Source organism: Panthera pardus, unplaced genomic scaffold, assembly GCF_024362965.1.
Source record: "Panthera pardus isolate Hobbes unplaced genomic scaffold, ASM2436296v1 HiC_scaffold_2, whole genome shotgun sequence".
NCBI classification, from domain to species: domain Eukaryota; kingdom Metazoa; phylum Chordata; class Mammalia; order Carnivora; family Felidae; genus Panthera; species Panthera pardus.
Genome location: NW_026526765.1, coordinates 57118987 through 57134539, shown reverse-complemented (window position 1 = coordinate 57134539; position 15553 = coordinate 57118987). Strand labels below are relative to the sequence as shown.

The following is a 15553-nucleotide window of genomic DNA, read 5'->3' as shown; positions in this document are numbered from 1 at the left end:
ATATGTATGTATAGATTACATGTTATGTGTGTATTTACACACATACATAGAGTTTTAGAGTAGGTCAAAGATTGAATTGGCATCTAGAATTTTTTACTTGATGAAGTATTTCTCTCTGACTACAGATAATGCTGGTGGAACTGAAGTTATCTCACCTCCCCTGTCAGTGGGTGGGCATATGAAATCAACCCTCACTGATCAGATCCTCTTTCCTTGAAGAGACCTTCCAATAGTTTCTGCTACCTAAATTTCAGAGCTTCTCTAGTTTCTGTCCTTTTGTGAGGCTTTATTGCTGAGCCATCCGTTTGATTCTGTGAGAAAGCCAATATGCTTTCAATTTATTCTTTTGTTTTTCTCCTTAGGTTAGTCAGTATTGGTCTCTGTTGCACGCAACCAGTGGCTTTTGATTTGTGATGTATGCACCTTCCCATGCTTCTTGAAACTTCCTATTTTAGAAAATTGGACACAGGATATGTATCTGCTCTTGCCCACACAAAAAGCAAGACCTCTTTGAATTTAATCTTTAAAACATCCTCACATTCAATTACATTAATAAAATACTCCTTTAAGAGCAATGAAAGAGATTTAATTATGTATTTTGTTTTATTTTTTATTTTCCTGCAGACTAAAAACTTAAAAATAACTTCATTGATTTTGAAACATTAATCTTCTCTCAGCAGATGGACAGAGCCCGACTAAATGCAAATAGGTTAGTTTCTGTATTTGGACATCAGTAGCAATATTTTTCCAAGTTTTAAATCATCCGCATAGCATGTTAAATTATAGTGCCTCTCTTTCTTCTCTGACAGATTCCAACCTTTTGATTCTCTGCCTTCTTTCTTTGCTACAGTAAATTGATCCTTTAAAACATCCAGGTGCAAATGAATTAATGGTCTTCTATTGTGAGCGAGAGTGATTGGAGTCCCTCCCCCCTCCTTTTCTACATTGAGGTCCTTTCCCCTTCTGAGAAACCCACATATCAATTAAACTCACCTGCTAATTAAAAGCTTGTTTGGAAAAATCCTTGCTAGTTAGAAGCAAAAGAAAGTGTAAAGGTGTCTAAAAATAGAGGCTTTGAATGTCAATTACTTCCTTACTCCTCGGTTCCTGGTTCCTTGGGTTGAATTGAACGCTGATAAAGAGCTAGGAAAGGGGAAAAAAAAAAGAAAAAAAATAGTAAGTATCTTTTTCACCTATATTTTCCTGGGAGTATATCATTGGCTTAGTAACTTCAGCTCTTTGTCAGCAACATCAAGATACACAGTTTTTATTCATGAGACGGAAACACCATTTCTCACTCCTTATACAGCCACACTGATTTCCTGTATAAAGGCAGTAGAAACCCCAGTTCTTACACAGTGACTGTCAACAATCCAGCCAGAGCTTTTGTGAGCTGAAATATCAGAGGAATGAAAGTGAATGTAGAAATGATGCCCTGTTCTCTTTCTTAATGACACATGCCTGCTCTTAGATCCTCAACCACTATTCACTCCTGCTTGCTTTTCCTGAGAAATGGGTCCTAAGGGCAGATTTATACCAATACTAGATTGTCTTTTCTTTCTTTTCTACCTCAGACTTAAAAGCTATGTTGCTCTAAAGTAACATGCTAAGAATCAAACTATACAAAATACAATTATAAAAATAGAACTTAGGAGACCGGGAAAATCACATGTATGAACAAAGCCCCCACCCCACCCCCTTTTTTTTTAATGTACCAGGCCATGAGAACAAATTAAATTATGATCTGCCTTAGAAAATGACAGCTAATTTATCAATTTATTCATTCACTTGACAGATTTTTGTTAAAAGTCCACTATTTGGTAGTCATAGAGTTAGGAGGTGGAGTTAGAAATGTAATTAAGATCTAGTCCCAGCCCATGGGGAGTTTATAGTCTAGAAAAATAAACTGGGAGTAAATAGAAATTACAATAATATGTGATAAAACTGGCAATAGGAGAAACCTAGGCAGCTAACCCAATATGGAAGGTCAAACAAAGGCTTTTAGAAATGGTCAAAGTTAAGCTAAATCCCATAGGTTGAAAATAAATTACATAGGAAGGAGAATGAGAAGAGAGATAGACATTCCAATGTTGTTGAATGGGCAACATAAAATTGAATAGGACACTTTTGAGGAACTGTCCACAGTTCATAGAAAGTGAAGGGAAAGCCCAGAGAAAAATCAAAATGTGGTGGTATTTTAAACTGGCTTCTGTAATAATCAGAAACTTTTTTTTAATAATAGGACTTTTTTTTTAAATAATAGGATGTAGAGCTGGAAATAGGAAAGGACAAATTTCCTCCATGTTACTTCCTTTATGATGTGTGAAAACAAACTAGAACATGTTTAGGTGGCTATGAAATACATGTTTACAAAAAACATTGGGGGTTAACTGACTTCACATAATTTACATCCAAAATAGGTATAACCCATACAGATTTACATTCACAAGTCTAAGGTAGACTGCATGACACTAAATGAGGATAATATAGTGACTGATACAGCAAAGGCCTATAAAAACATAAAGCCTTCTTGGAAAAAAAAATGATTTCCCAATATGGTTATGTTCAAAAATAGGATATGGTTTTGAAAAAAAAAAAAAAAAAAAGATAACATTCACACAATGGAAAACTGTGTATCAGTGAGATTAAAGCCAACATGATAATCTTTAATTCAGTTTAGTTAAGGATATTGAGTACCTACTATGTGTCAAGCATTTTTAATATGTTCAAGATCAATCATAATTGATGAATAATGCAGTCAAGTCCTGAAGCTTTATGACTAACAAGGAATATAGATTATTAAAAAGAACCATCAATATGTACTCAGTGTTACAAGTACTCAGGGTTCCTTCTGCTCTCTCATCCAAAATATAAGGCAATAAGATGTTCTCTTTTAAAAAAAATATTTATTTTGAGAGAGAGAGAGAGAGAGAGAGAGCTCAAGCAGGTCAGGGAGACAGGGAGAGAGAGAATCCCAAGCAGACTCCCTGCTGTCACCACAGAGCCCTATGCGGGGTTCCATCTCACAAATCTTAACATCATGACCTGAGCCAAAATCAAGAGTTGGATGCTTAACTAACTGAGCCACCCAGGCGCCCCAAGGCAAGAAACTTTTCTGATTCAGAGCTATATCCCTGATACCTAAAATAGTGCCTGCCACTGTGATTAAGTAAAATGTATAAACTGTAGCTCAATGAGTGGTCTCTGAATATGAGGGCTTAAGCTCTAGTTTCAATATAGCACTATGGCTAGAGACCTCTTAATCTTTTTCCATATATTATTTTTGTTGGAGGCAGACAGAAATGGAACTCCTAGCTATAAAATCCAAACTTCTTTGATAAATCATATAGCCCCAAATTAATCCTCCAAACTGTAAATCACCCTCCAATGATTTCTTATTGCAATAAAAGAAAATCTCAATTCTGACCGAGACCTACTTCATCTCAACATTCATCTGACATTTTCCATTCTATAGGCATACTGGCTTACTTTCTGTTCCTTAAACACACCACATGTGTTTTCATTTTATGGCTTCCACCCCCTTTTTCTCTGAGTGGAAAGCTTTTGCCCCAGAACATTTTCATGGCTCACTCTTATAAAGTTCTCAGAATGAATGTCACATCTTCAATGAGGTCTTCTCTGACAACCCTTTTAAAATAGCCACATTCACCCATCAGTATCATTTTATCATGTCATCCTGCTTTATTGTCTTCATGGCAGTTCTTATTATTTGAAAATTTTTATATTGTGTGTGTTTCATCCCACCCTCTACAACAAGACTGTTAGCTCCATAAAGAGAAGAAAATTATATTATTTATCATTAAATGAGTGCCTTGTATACAGCAAGTATTCAGTAAATATTTGTTTATTACATATGTGCATAAATTATCCAATGATAAGCAGTTTAGGAAACTGTAAACATTGTTACCTCTAACAAAAATCCAGGGCACCAGCTCTATTACAACTTAACCAACTTTTAGTACTGTAGACCTAATTATAAGCCTACAATTCAGATCCATTCTTAAAAGTTACTTAAAAACTATAGAAACTTTTTGTCCCCACCCCCCAAAGAAAATGCTTACTTTTCTCATTTTTTTAATTTTTTAAATGTTTATTGATTTTTGAGACAGAGAGAGAGAGAGAGCGAGAGAGAGAGAGAGAGAGAGAGCAGGGGAGAGGCAGAGAGAGAGGGAGGCACAGAATTTGAAGCAGGCTCCAGGCTCCAAGCTGTCAGCATGGAGCTAGTCACGGGGCTCAAACTCATGAACCATGAGATCATGACATGAGCTGAGGTTGGGTGCTTGACCAAATGAGCCACCCAGGCATCCCAAAAATGCTTACTTTTAAGATGAATTTTATTCTGAAAAAAATGTTTTGGTGTGACAAGAAACCCAATGGGCATAAAGCTATGGAGGGTAAAAACTTCCACTGTAATCCCCTTCAAAGTTTTAAACTTCAAATATCTTTTCCTAATTGAACATAAAATACCTTTACTCATACTGGCTATTAAGAAAAATACAGCGTGAAGAATGGCATCCTGCAGGATCCTTGAATTACTCTCTTGTTTTTTTATAAGGACAAAAGCCTAGTTTGCCCCAGTGACTAGATCATTGTAGGAAAAACAATGCACAGAACACAGCAAAATATACGATTATTTTTGCTACATTAGCATTATGACCTGGGGCAAACAGTATCTGAAGTGGACAAAAAGAAAGACATCTAAGCCACTTCTCCAAAGTTTAATATCATATATTATTATGAGCAATACATTATGAGTGGCCATAATCTTTGTAAATGTAATGTACTTGAGCAGATTTTAGTTAGCTCTTCACTTCATTTCCGTGGAAAAGGTGAAATTTAAATTAGGGAGATAGTATAGGGTAGTAGTTAAAAATATGGGTACTGGAGGCAGAAACCCCTGGATTCACAAGTATATATGATCCTACTATATGTAAGATCTTGGGCCACTTTACTACATATTTGTGAATTATAGTTTCCTCATCTGTACAAGACAGATAGCAGTTCTTACTTTCCTGGAGTAGTGAGGTCAAATGGGATAATGCATGTGTTTAACATAGTGTCTGACTCATAGTGAAAACTCAATAAATGTTAGTTATTATTATTAGCCTCATTGTTTTAGGAAAAAAATTAAAAAGTGACATTGTAAAAAGTGTGAAATTAACCCTTAAATGGAAACATTTTAATTGAATTTTGAAATTTAGATATTTGAAAACAAGGGATTTTTGTTATATTTTCCCTATGGTAATATTGCTTTAATTTTTAAAGCAACCACTTGTCTACTTCATGTCTCTGCTTTGATATTTGCCCATATTGCACAGTGATTTGCCTATGCTTCTTTAGTGCCATAGTAAAATCAGACTTCATTTTATTTTTCATTTCATGTGCAGAGGATATACTCCCAAAATTTCTCTAGTATTTCCATAGTGCCCTCTCGATCTTAAGTCTCTGTTAGAAGGTTCCCAACATGTTTTTACAGCTATTTATCAAGAGTTTAAGTAATTTTTGTTGATGTAATCATTCTTTTCAGTTAGCAATTTTTAACTTCACCTAGGTAGCATGCCAGCATGGTAACTTATACCTGGTGAGCAATGGCTATTTTACACCTTCAGAAAGCAATAGGTGAGGCATATTTAGTTACAAAACTTGCATATAATGTTGTTTTAATCCTATTTCCCCCCCTTTTTTTTTCATTCATCTGGTGCAGTCCTAAAATGCCCACATCAGGATATATGCAGCACTTAACAACAATATTCAAAACTTCTTTTGTCTCTCACTAGGTTAATATTTTATTCTCTTTGAAACACAGAATCCACCTTTCTTCTCCTGGAGAGTAAGAATAGTTCTGTTTTTGCAGAAATCTGTACTGTCTTTTCACCCTTAAAGCCTATATAGTATATGGGGGTGGGGGGAAGGATGATTTTTATGTCATACAATACATTTTTTTAAATCCACAATCAGCTGGGTTTCTAGAGATATGAATTATGTGCTAACTACTCTGGTTAATTAGAGTGCTATTTAATTTTTGTAATTCGGCCTGAGCCTGAATAGTGCAAAATCCATTTGACCTGTATCTTACAGTTATCCATTTGCCACAAATCTCAGACCTTTTTAATGATGAACTGCTCTGACTGGTAATCACCTTTGGGCCTCCTGTTCTTTCTCTTTACAAATTAAAAAGAAGCCTGAAAAAACATCCTGGTGCAAGGTGCACAGGCAATAAGGTGAGGTTACAAGAGTAGAAAACTAACAGCAATCCTGAATACTGATGACTAAAAAATGTACTGGAACCATCTCCAATCTTCTACTATTTGACAAAGAAGCACATTGAGCTAGATTAACAGGGGATGAACTGGAGAAGAAGTTGTGGGTCACACCCTAAATAGGATGTGCTTATGACAGAGAGAGGGTTGGATGATCAGATTGTAGTTTTAAAAGATCCTAGGTAGAGAATGAATTAGAAAGGGTGGCTGTTAAAATAATATAAATTATAAGCTAGTTTGTTGTATTCCAAACAAGAAAAGATAGTGAGTTGGATATAGAATGGTGGTATTAGAGACTCATTCAAACACTATTTATTGTGCAGCTACTATGTGTTAGGCCCTATTTTAGATGTTGGGAAAAACATTTTTATTTATATGTATGTATGTATGTATGTATGTATGTATTTTTTTAAATTTACATCCAAGCTAGTTAGCACATAGTGCAATAATGATTTCAGAAGTAGAATTTAGTGATTCATCCCCTACATATAACACCCAGTGCTCATCCCAACAAGCGTCCTCCGTAATGCCCCTTGCTCATTTAGCCCATTCCTCACCCAAAACCCCTCCAGGAACTCTCAGTTTGTTCCCTGTATTCAAGAGCCTTTCATTTCCGCCCCCCTCCCTTATTTTTGCTTTCCTTCCCTATGTTCATCTGTTTTGTATCTTAAATTCCACATATGAGTGAAGTCATATGATATTTGTCTTTCTCTGACTGATTAATTTTGCTTAGTATAACACACTCTGGTTCCATCTGCGTTGTGGCAAATGACAAGATTCCTTTTTTTTTGATTGCTGAGTAATATTCCTATATATATATATATATATATATATATATATATATATGGTGTGTGTGTGTGTATATATATATATATATTATATATATATACTATGTGGTATATATATATAATATATATATATATATACACACACACACACACACCATATATATATATATATATGTATATATACTCTCTCTCTCTCTCTCTCTCTCTCTCTATATATATATATATATATACACACCACATATTCTTTATCCATTCAATAGTGCTGCTATAAACATTGGGGTGCATGTGCCCCTTCAAAACAGAATACCTGTATCTTTTGGATAAACACCTAGTAGTGCAATTGTTGGGTCATAGGATAGTTCTATTTTAAATTTTTTGAGGAACCTCCACATTGTTTTCCAGAGTGGCTGAACTAGTTTGCATTCCCACCAGCAATGCAAAAGGGGTCCTCTTTCTCTACATCCTCACCAACATCTGTTGTTGCCTGAGTTGTTAATTGTAGCCATTCTGACAGGTGTGAGGTGGTATCTCATTGTGTTTTTGATTTGTATTTCCCTGATGATGAGTGATGTTGAGCATTTTTTCATGTGTCTGTTAACCATCTGGATGTCTTCTTTGGAAAAGTGTCTATTCATGTCTTTTGCCCATTTCTTCACTGGATGATTTGTTTTTTTGTTGTTGAGTTTGTTAAGTTCTTTATAGATTCTGGATACTAACTCTTTATCTGGTATGTAATTTGCAAATACTTTCTCCCATCCCATAGATAGCCTTCTAGTTTTGTTGTTTCCTTCACTGTGCAGAAGCTTTTTATCTTAAACAAATCCCAATAGTTCATTTTTGATTTGTTTCCCTTCCCTCTGGAGACATGTTGAGTAAGAAGTTGTTGTGGCCGAGGTCAAAGAGGTTTTTGCATGCTTTCTTCTCTAGGATTTTGATGGCTTCTTGTCTTATATTTAGGTCTTTCATCCATTTGGAGTTTATTTTTGAGTATGCTGTAAGAAAGTGGTCCAGGTTCATTCTTCTGCATGTCGCTGTCCTGTTTTCCCAGCACCATTTTTTTGAAGAGACTGTCTTTATTCCATTGGATATTCTTTCCTGCTTTGTCAAAGATTAGTTGGCCATACATTTGTGGATCCATTTCTGGGTTCTCTATTCTGTTCCACTGATCTATGTGTTTGCTTTTATGCCAGTACCATACTGTCTTGATGGTTATAGCTTTGTAATACATCTTGAAGTCGGGACTTGTGATGTCTCCAGCCTTGGTTTTCTTTTTCAGGATTGCTTTGGCTATTCATGGTCTTTTCTAGTTCCATACAAATTTTAGGATTGTGTTTTTTAGTTCTGTGAAGAATGCTGGTATTACTTTGATATGGATTGCATTGAATGTGTAGATTGCTTTGGGTAGTATTGACATTTTAACAATATTTGTTCTTCCTATCCAGGAGCATCGAATCTTCTTCCATTTTGTTGTGTCTTCTTTAACTTCTTTTATAAGCTTTCTTTAGTTTTTAGTGTATAGATTTTTAACCTCTTTGGTTAGGTTTATTCCTAAGTATTTTATGGTTTTTGATGCAATTGTAAATGGGATCAATTACTTGATTTCTCTTTCTGCTGCTTCATTATTGATGTATAGAAATGCAACCGATTTCTGTGCATTGATTTTATATCCTGCAACTCTGTTGAATTCATGGATCAGTTCTAGAAGTTTTTTGGTGGAATCTTTTGGGTTTTCCATTTAAAGTATCATGTCGTTTTCAAAGCGTGAAAGTTTGACTTCCTCCTTGCCAATTTGGGTGGCTTTTACTTCATTTTGTTGTATGATTGCTGAGGCTAGGACTTCTAATACTGTGTTGAATAATAGCTGTAAGAGTGGATATCCTTGTCATGTTCCTGACCTTAGTGGGGAAAGTTCTCAGTTTCCCCCATTGAGGATAATATTAGGGGTGGGTCTTTCATATATGGCTTTTATGATCATGAGGCATGATCCTTCTATCCCTACTTTCTGGAGGGTTTTATAAGAAAGGATGATGTATTGTGTCCATTCCTTTCTCTGCATCTATTGGAGGATCATGTGGTTCTTACTTTTTTTTTTATTAATGTGATGTATCACACTGATTGATTTGTCGATATTGAACCAGCCCTGTATCCCAGGTATAAATTCCACTTGATTGTGGTGAATAATTCTTTTAGTGTATTGTTGGAACTGGTTGGCTAGTATCTTGTTGAGAATTTTTGCATTCATATTCATCACGGAAATTGGTCTTTAGTTCTCCTTTTTAGTGGGGTCTTTGTCTGGTTTGGAATCAAGGTAATGCTGGCCTCATAAAAGGAGTTTGGAAGTTTGGGAAAAGCATTTTAAATACAAATGACAAGATTCCTGCTCTAGTAAAGCTTACTTTCTTGTTGGAGGGAGCTGAGAGGGAGAATGAATAAATAAATAATAATGAAATTACTCTAGGGTGATGTGATTCAGGGGGAGTTGGAGAGGATTTCAGGAGGTTAGGAAAGAGGTGTTCTCTGAAGAGAGGACATCAAATCAAAGCAGTGACTGTTGAAAAAAAAAAAAAAAAAACAGTCACAAAGCATAGTAAGCAGAACCAAGCTTTATATGTTCAAGGAAAAGAAAAAGTTGGTGTATCTGGAGCAGAGTAGGAGAGAGGAAAATGTGATGAATTCAGAGAAATAAGACTTTTTTAGTTGAGTAAGAGTTTAGATATTAAGCAAAGACTTTTATGAAAGAAAATAGCACAATTGAAATTATATTTTTAACAGATAACTCTGGTTCCTGAGTAGGTCATGGATTATAGAGGTCAAAAAGAGACAAAGCTAGGTCAGTTCTTAAGTTTTTACCCCAGCACAAGTTACAGTGTTGGATCTAGGGTGAAAAGTAGAGATGGAGAGTAGAGGCAAAATTTGAGAGATTTTGGAGGTAATGTTGACAGCTCCTACTGATGAACTGAATACAGAGTTTTGACAAAAGAAACAAAATTAAGGAAAAATTCTATATTTTGGGCGCCAGTAATTAAGTGGATATGATACCATTTATGAGATGTAGAAACTCATAGGAAAGCACGTTCAAAGGGGAAGATGTTCATGTTAACATGCCTATTACAACATCCATTGGGATATATCAGATTGGAAGGTATGGGCATGAGTCTGAAGTTTGGAATAAGTTAAAAAAAAAAGGTGGGGGGAGATATAAATGTGGCACTCACTAGGAAATAGATGGTGTTTTAAAGTATGAAATTAGATGAATGTATAGATAGAAAGGGCCAAGGCTGGAGCCTTTTTTGGTCAAGCAGAATAGCAGACATCTGGAAAAGTGAGAAGGGGAATCCATTGGGTTGGAGGAAAACCAGAGTGTGTCATGAGAGTCAAAAGGAGAAGGAAGTTCAAGAAACAGAGAGGGGATCCACCTTGAGTAATGCTGCTAAGGGTTCAAATGAGGTAAGAGGGGAAAAAAGCGGGTGAGTTCCGAGATTGATGTTGAAGGACTATTCAATCACAGAACTTGAATTGATGTGGTACCTAGATCAAGAGTGTCCCTTAGCCCTTCCCCATGTCACTCCCACCTCTTTCCAATTTCCCTGCCTCCCTCTAATCTCACAAAAACAATCGACAAAAAGTAACAATTTCTATTTTGCTAACCTCTCCATGCCTCTAATTTTTCTCCTATATTTCTTATATATCTCTACTTTTCTACTTTTTTCACATTATTGCCAGAGCTAACTTCCTAAAACACACATTGGATTCTCCCTTCAAAAATCTTCAGCAGCCACTCCTTTGTCTGGCATTACACTAAAAATTTTACCTTCAAATCTTGGCTTGAATGTATGTGGCCCACCAAATGGTCTCTGTTCCTGAAGAATCATTCTTTCTTCTGCTCTTTCCATAATACAGTGCTTGTACCTATATATAGAACTTTGTAAATTTGACCTTGGGCTGTCTACATTTCTGTTTTCCCTATTACAATGAAAATACCTTAAGAGAAATTGCTAAAAATTTGGATTGAAGCAACAACAGCAACAGAAACAACAACAAAACACAAAACAACAGTAGCAGGAGCACCAGGTCAAAAACAATCATTAATATGTGAGTGCTTACTATGTGCCAGGCACAAAAGCACAAAATGGATCACTTAATATTTATTGACTTTTGGGGACAAGTACTAGTATTATTCTAACTTTACATAGGAGGAAATTGAGGCAGAGAATGATAAGTGGCATGTCCAATGTCAAATGACTATCGTGTATAGAGCATGTGCACATAGAGTAGGATTTGAAGTTTATCTTCTCCCCAAGTTTATGGGGTCTTCTCCAACAGAATGGGTAGAAATGACCACTGAACTAAGAACCAAAAAACCTCATTTCAGAAAGACAAGAGTCATTTAACTTCATTATCATACATTTCTGGTTAAGGGATTCTTTAGCTTCCAAATCAATCAAAAGCTGCACCTGTAATCTGTATCCTAGAGAGTGCATATGTGGGCACGGGTGGTGGGTTCTTCAATTTGTCATGACCCACACAAACATTCAACTGAGGTCTGCTTATGAGGATAGTTCATTTAATTACCAGAATCCAACCTACATGTGTGCCCACGGCATGGTGAATGAGGCTAAAGCTAGCAGCCTGATAATGGGGAACAAAATAAAAGCATCCACCAGGCCACTGAGCAACAGGAGAATGAACTTACAGAATACTTACCTTAAGGAACCCCGAACACAGCATAGTATGCAAAGCTTCTGGGTTTGGCCAATTTCCTATTGCTCAATGAAGGGAAATTTCATTTCTAATTATGGGTGAACTATTTTTGTCATATTCCCCTATAGGGTCACTACTTCCAATACTGAAATTATTAATTTGGGAAACATTTTGGAAAAGAGTTGAGATTAAGACTGATTGGTGCTATTTTAAAACTATACTCCAAAGAGAGAAGCTGAAATAAGTAAGTCAGTGCATCCTTTGGTAAGTTGACAGGCAGTGAATTGTAGCAAAAAGAATCAAGTTCCAGGCCAAAATTAAGTCCTATAATAGCTTTATAATCATTTCTATGGCTGCAAAACCTGGTTCTGTTAGCACAAGGACATTTAGTTTCTATAGGAATTTTGTTTGAATGCCTCTGAACTAGGATAACATTCAAGGAAGAGCTGTGATAGCTTGTCTGTTTTCATAAAAACATTTAGACTTGCATTTTCCTTTCTTTCCTCTGGATCTTCATTGCCTCATACCTAAGTTACAATAGTCTTTGAACTAGCCTCTTTGACAATCATTCCTAGATCTACCCGATTCTGTAAGCTGTGACCAATTTATCCTTTCTAAAAACATCACTTGTACCATGCCAGTCACTATCCTCTGTTGCTTAAGAATCTACAATGTTTCTCTGCTGTCCACTGAGTAAATTCCATATAATTCAACTTGACATTGAACTGGCCCCACCCTGTATTTTCAAAGTGAAAGTAAATCCTCTCAGTCCTACTGATTCCAAATTCCTTCTCATCACATAGACATACATATCTGGCTTTTCCTCTTATTCTCTCTCAATCCATTCTTATTGTTTTTCAATGACTAGCACAAAATCACTTCCTTAATGAACTTCTTCCAGATAACTCCATACTCCTTTATTTAGCTATCTATTAATTCAACACCTGTTTTAAATGTAGCACAGAATATATGTTTCTAACAACCTTAACTAATTGCCTTACAATTGCACTCATTTTCTTTTCATGTACATGTATTGTCTTCTCAATTAAATAATAAATTCCATCAGGGAACACAAGGATTTTTGGTTTGTTGTTGTTGTTATTGATACATGCTTCCCCACACCCTAACACTGTGTTAGGCAAGCAGAAGGAATGTAATAAATATGTTTCAGATGAAGTGAAACATTTTCTACATGGCAGAGTGGAAAGTAGACCAAACTAAGAAGCTGAAAAATAGGTTGTGGTCATGATTCTAGGTAGCAGTTACCAGCTGTGAGGTGTTGAACAAATCACTTAACTCCTCTAAGACCTAGTTTACAGATTTGCAAGCTAAGGGTAATAACAGTATTTTCCTTGCCTATTACAAAAACATTCCATGAAAGATGGAATGAAATAATATATGTAAAAGTATTTTATTTTCCAAAAAAAGACCACTCTATATTTTAATATATTTCCACATACAGTGTGGAAACCTATCTTCCTCCATCATGGAGATATTTTTTAAAATTGAATTTCAGTTGGCTGATAATAGTGAGCAAGTGCAAGCAAATGATGCAAAGCAATATGAAAAACGAATTACAATATGACCAAACAAAAGCCTATACACAATAGTTCATAGTAGTTTTATTCATAATAGCTCAAAGCTGAAAATAAACCAAACATCTATCAGTAGGTTAATCACAAGCAAATTGTAGCATATTCATTCAATGGAGTACTACTTAGGAATAAAAAAGAATAGTGAGTTAGGGGGAATGAATCACAAAAATATCACACCAAGCAAAAGAAGCCAGACTTCAAAAAAATACATGTTTGCTTCCATTTAGATAAAATTCATTCTAGAAAAGACAAATTTAACTATACTATCAGGTGAGCAGATTGGTGGTTACCTGGTACCAAGGGTGGGAATAGAGATTGACTGGGATGGGGCATGAGAACTTTCTGAAGTGACTGAGATGTTCTATATCTTGATTGCCATGGTGATACCATGGGTGTATATATTTGTCAAAAGTTACTGATATACATCTTAAATTGATGCATTTTATTGTGTGTAAATTTTACCTTAATAAAATTAAAAAAAAACATTCATTTGAAATTGATGTGTAACTTCACTGTAGTTCCTGCAGAGAAACAGAGATTGATATGAGGATGAAATATAACCTTATTTTACAAATGGGAGAAAGAATGAATTGCTTCCTTTTTCGAAGAGCACTAAGGATTTTAGCCAATAGGTCGCTACTTTGGCAGCAAAGAAAGCACAATGAGATGGAATTTGTTCATGGGCCTTTGAGATCTTATACATCTGCCAGAATTAGATGCATTACTTTTTTTTTTCTTGTTGATAGACTAAAATTCCCCCTTTTTCAGGGTTAAAAGTGGAATATTATTATCTCATTGAAAAAAGGAGTATCTAAGGTCTGATTTCCAGTCCACAAAATGACCAACCCCCACACTGCAGAATTTACATTTCTAGACTCTCAAAAAATCAGCAAAAGCTGATAACTGTACAGCTTCTGTACTCTCCAATTATCTCCTTTCAGAGCCAGAACACACAAACAGTTTTTTGCATTTAATTAAGTATTGCAATTCCAGATTATCTTTGATTAATGAAGAGCAATACAGCGTATAGCTAGAATTATGTGATTATTTCACAATTGATCTTTAATTATTCCATCTGATAATAATTTCACTAATTTTTCATAATGTTCTCATCTAGCTTCTTATAAATGAGCTATAACAATTAATAATTTTCATTAATTTTCCTTGTAAATGATGTGAAGTTTCAGATAGAACTCTTAACCTTCAAAACTGTTTTTAAATTTTTAATTAAAGGATAAGCTCAACTATCACATGGGAAAAATGCATGATTTCTTCATATATAGCAAGTCAAGTAAACACTCAAGCATTTACTCTTTTTGTTAAGTTTGGAAGTTGGTACCTGGGTGATTGGTACTAAATCACCTGTTTTCTATTCTCTCCTTTCTGTAAATTTCATAACATGGATTTCAGTGTCAGACAGATGTTGGTTTTATGCCAATTTGATCCTTCTTATATGATTTGGGTGAATTTACTTAACCTCTCTAAATTACTGCAGCAGACCATTAGGTTGGAAGTTAGAACTTTCAATGGGAATGAGGTAGTATTTTAAGATATGAGAGCAGATGAGGTCACCAAGTGCGAGTGTGTAGACAGAGGGAAGGACCAAGGTCAGAACCTTCAGGCACACCACTCCCAGTCAAGCAGAGCAGGAAACTGAGAAGGAGCAAACTGTGGGGTTGGAAGACAAACAAAAGGTTGTCAAATGTTCAAGAAGCCTATAATGTACTAAAGACCCTTAACATTCATTATTCCACTTAACCCCCACACAGTACATATATTATATGTCACATATAATATGTACATATTATTATATGTCATATATAATATGTATGTATTATTATAAGTCATCCACATTTTTTGAGGAAAAGAAAGTATTGCAAGGTTATCCGGCAAATGTGAGCAGAGCTAAGACCTCAACCTAAAGCTATCTAATTTAGAACCCATTATCATAAATACCATCATATTAATCAAATTGTGCACCCATAACATTCATCCTGCTGCCTGACTCCTAGTATTTGTTCATTAAATACAGACTATCTATTGCTTATTCACTGGTTATAAACACATTAAGTTTCTCCTGCTATCATCTCTTGCTATATAGATAGACCCTGTGTGCATGGCTCTGACATAGCTTAGGCAGGGAACAATAACGTGACCTGGAGACCATTTAACTACAGAATCTGATCTT

At 35.4% G+C, this 15553-nt stretch overlaps 1 long non-coding RNA gene across 2 annotated transcripts in view; it reads right to left on the bottom strand.

The window, feature by feature from the left end:
- Positions 1 to 991: 991 nt before the first annotated feature.
- The window catches only part of LOC128778262 (uncharacterized), a 636253-nt gene continuing 621691 nt past the window's right edge, over positions 992 to 15553 (bottom strand). For both annotated transcript variants that reach the window (XR_008423739.1, XR_008423740.1), the window contains exon 5: positions 992 to 1143. This is a non-coding gene — a long non-coding RNA (uncharacterized LOC128778262). The remainder of the gene's footprint in view (positions 1144 to 15553) is intronic.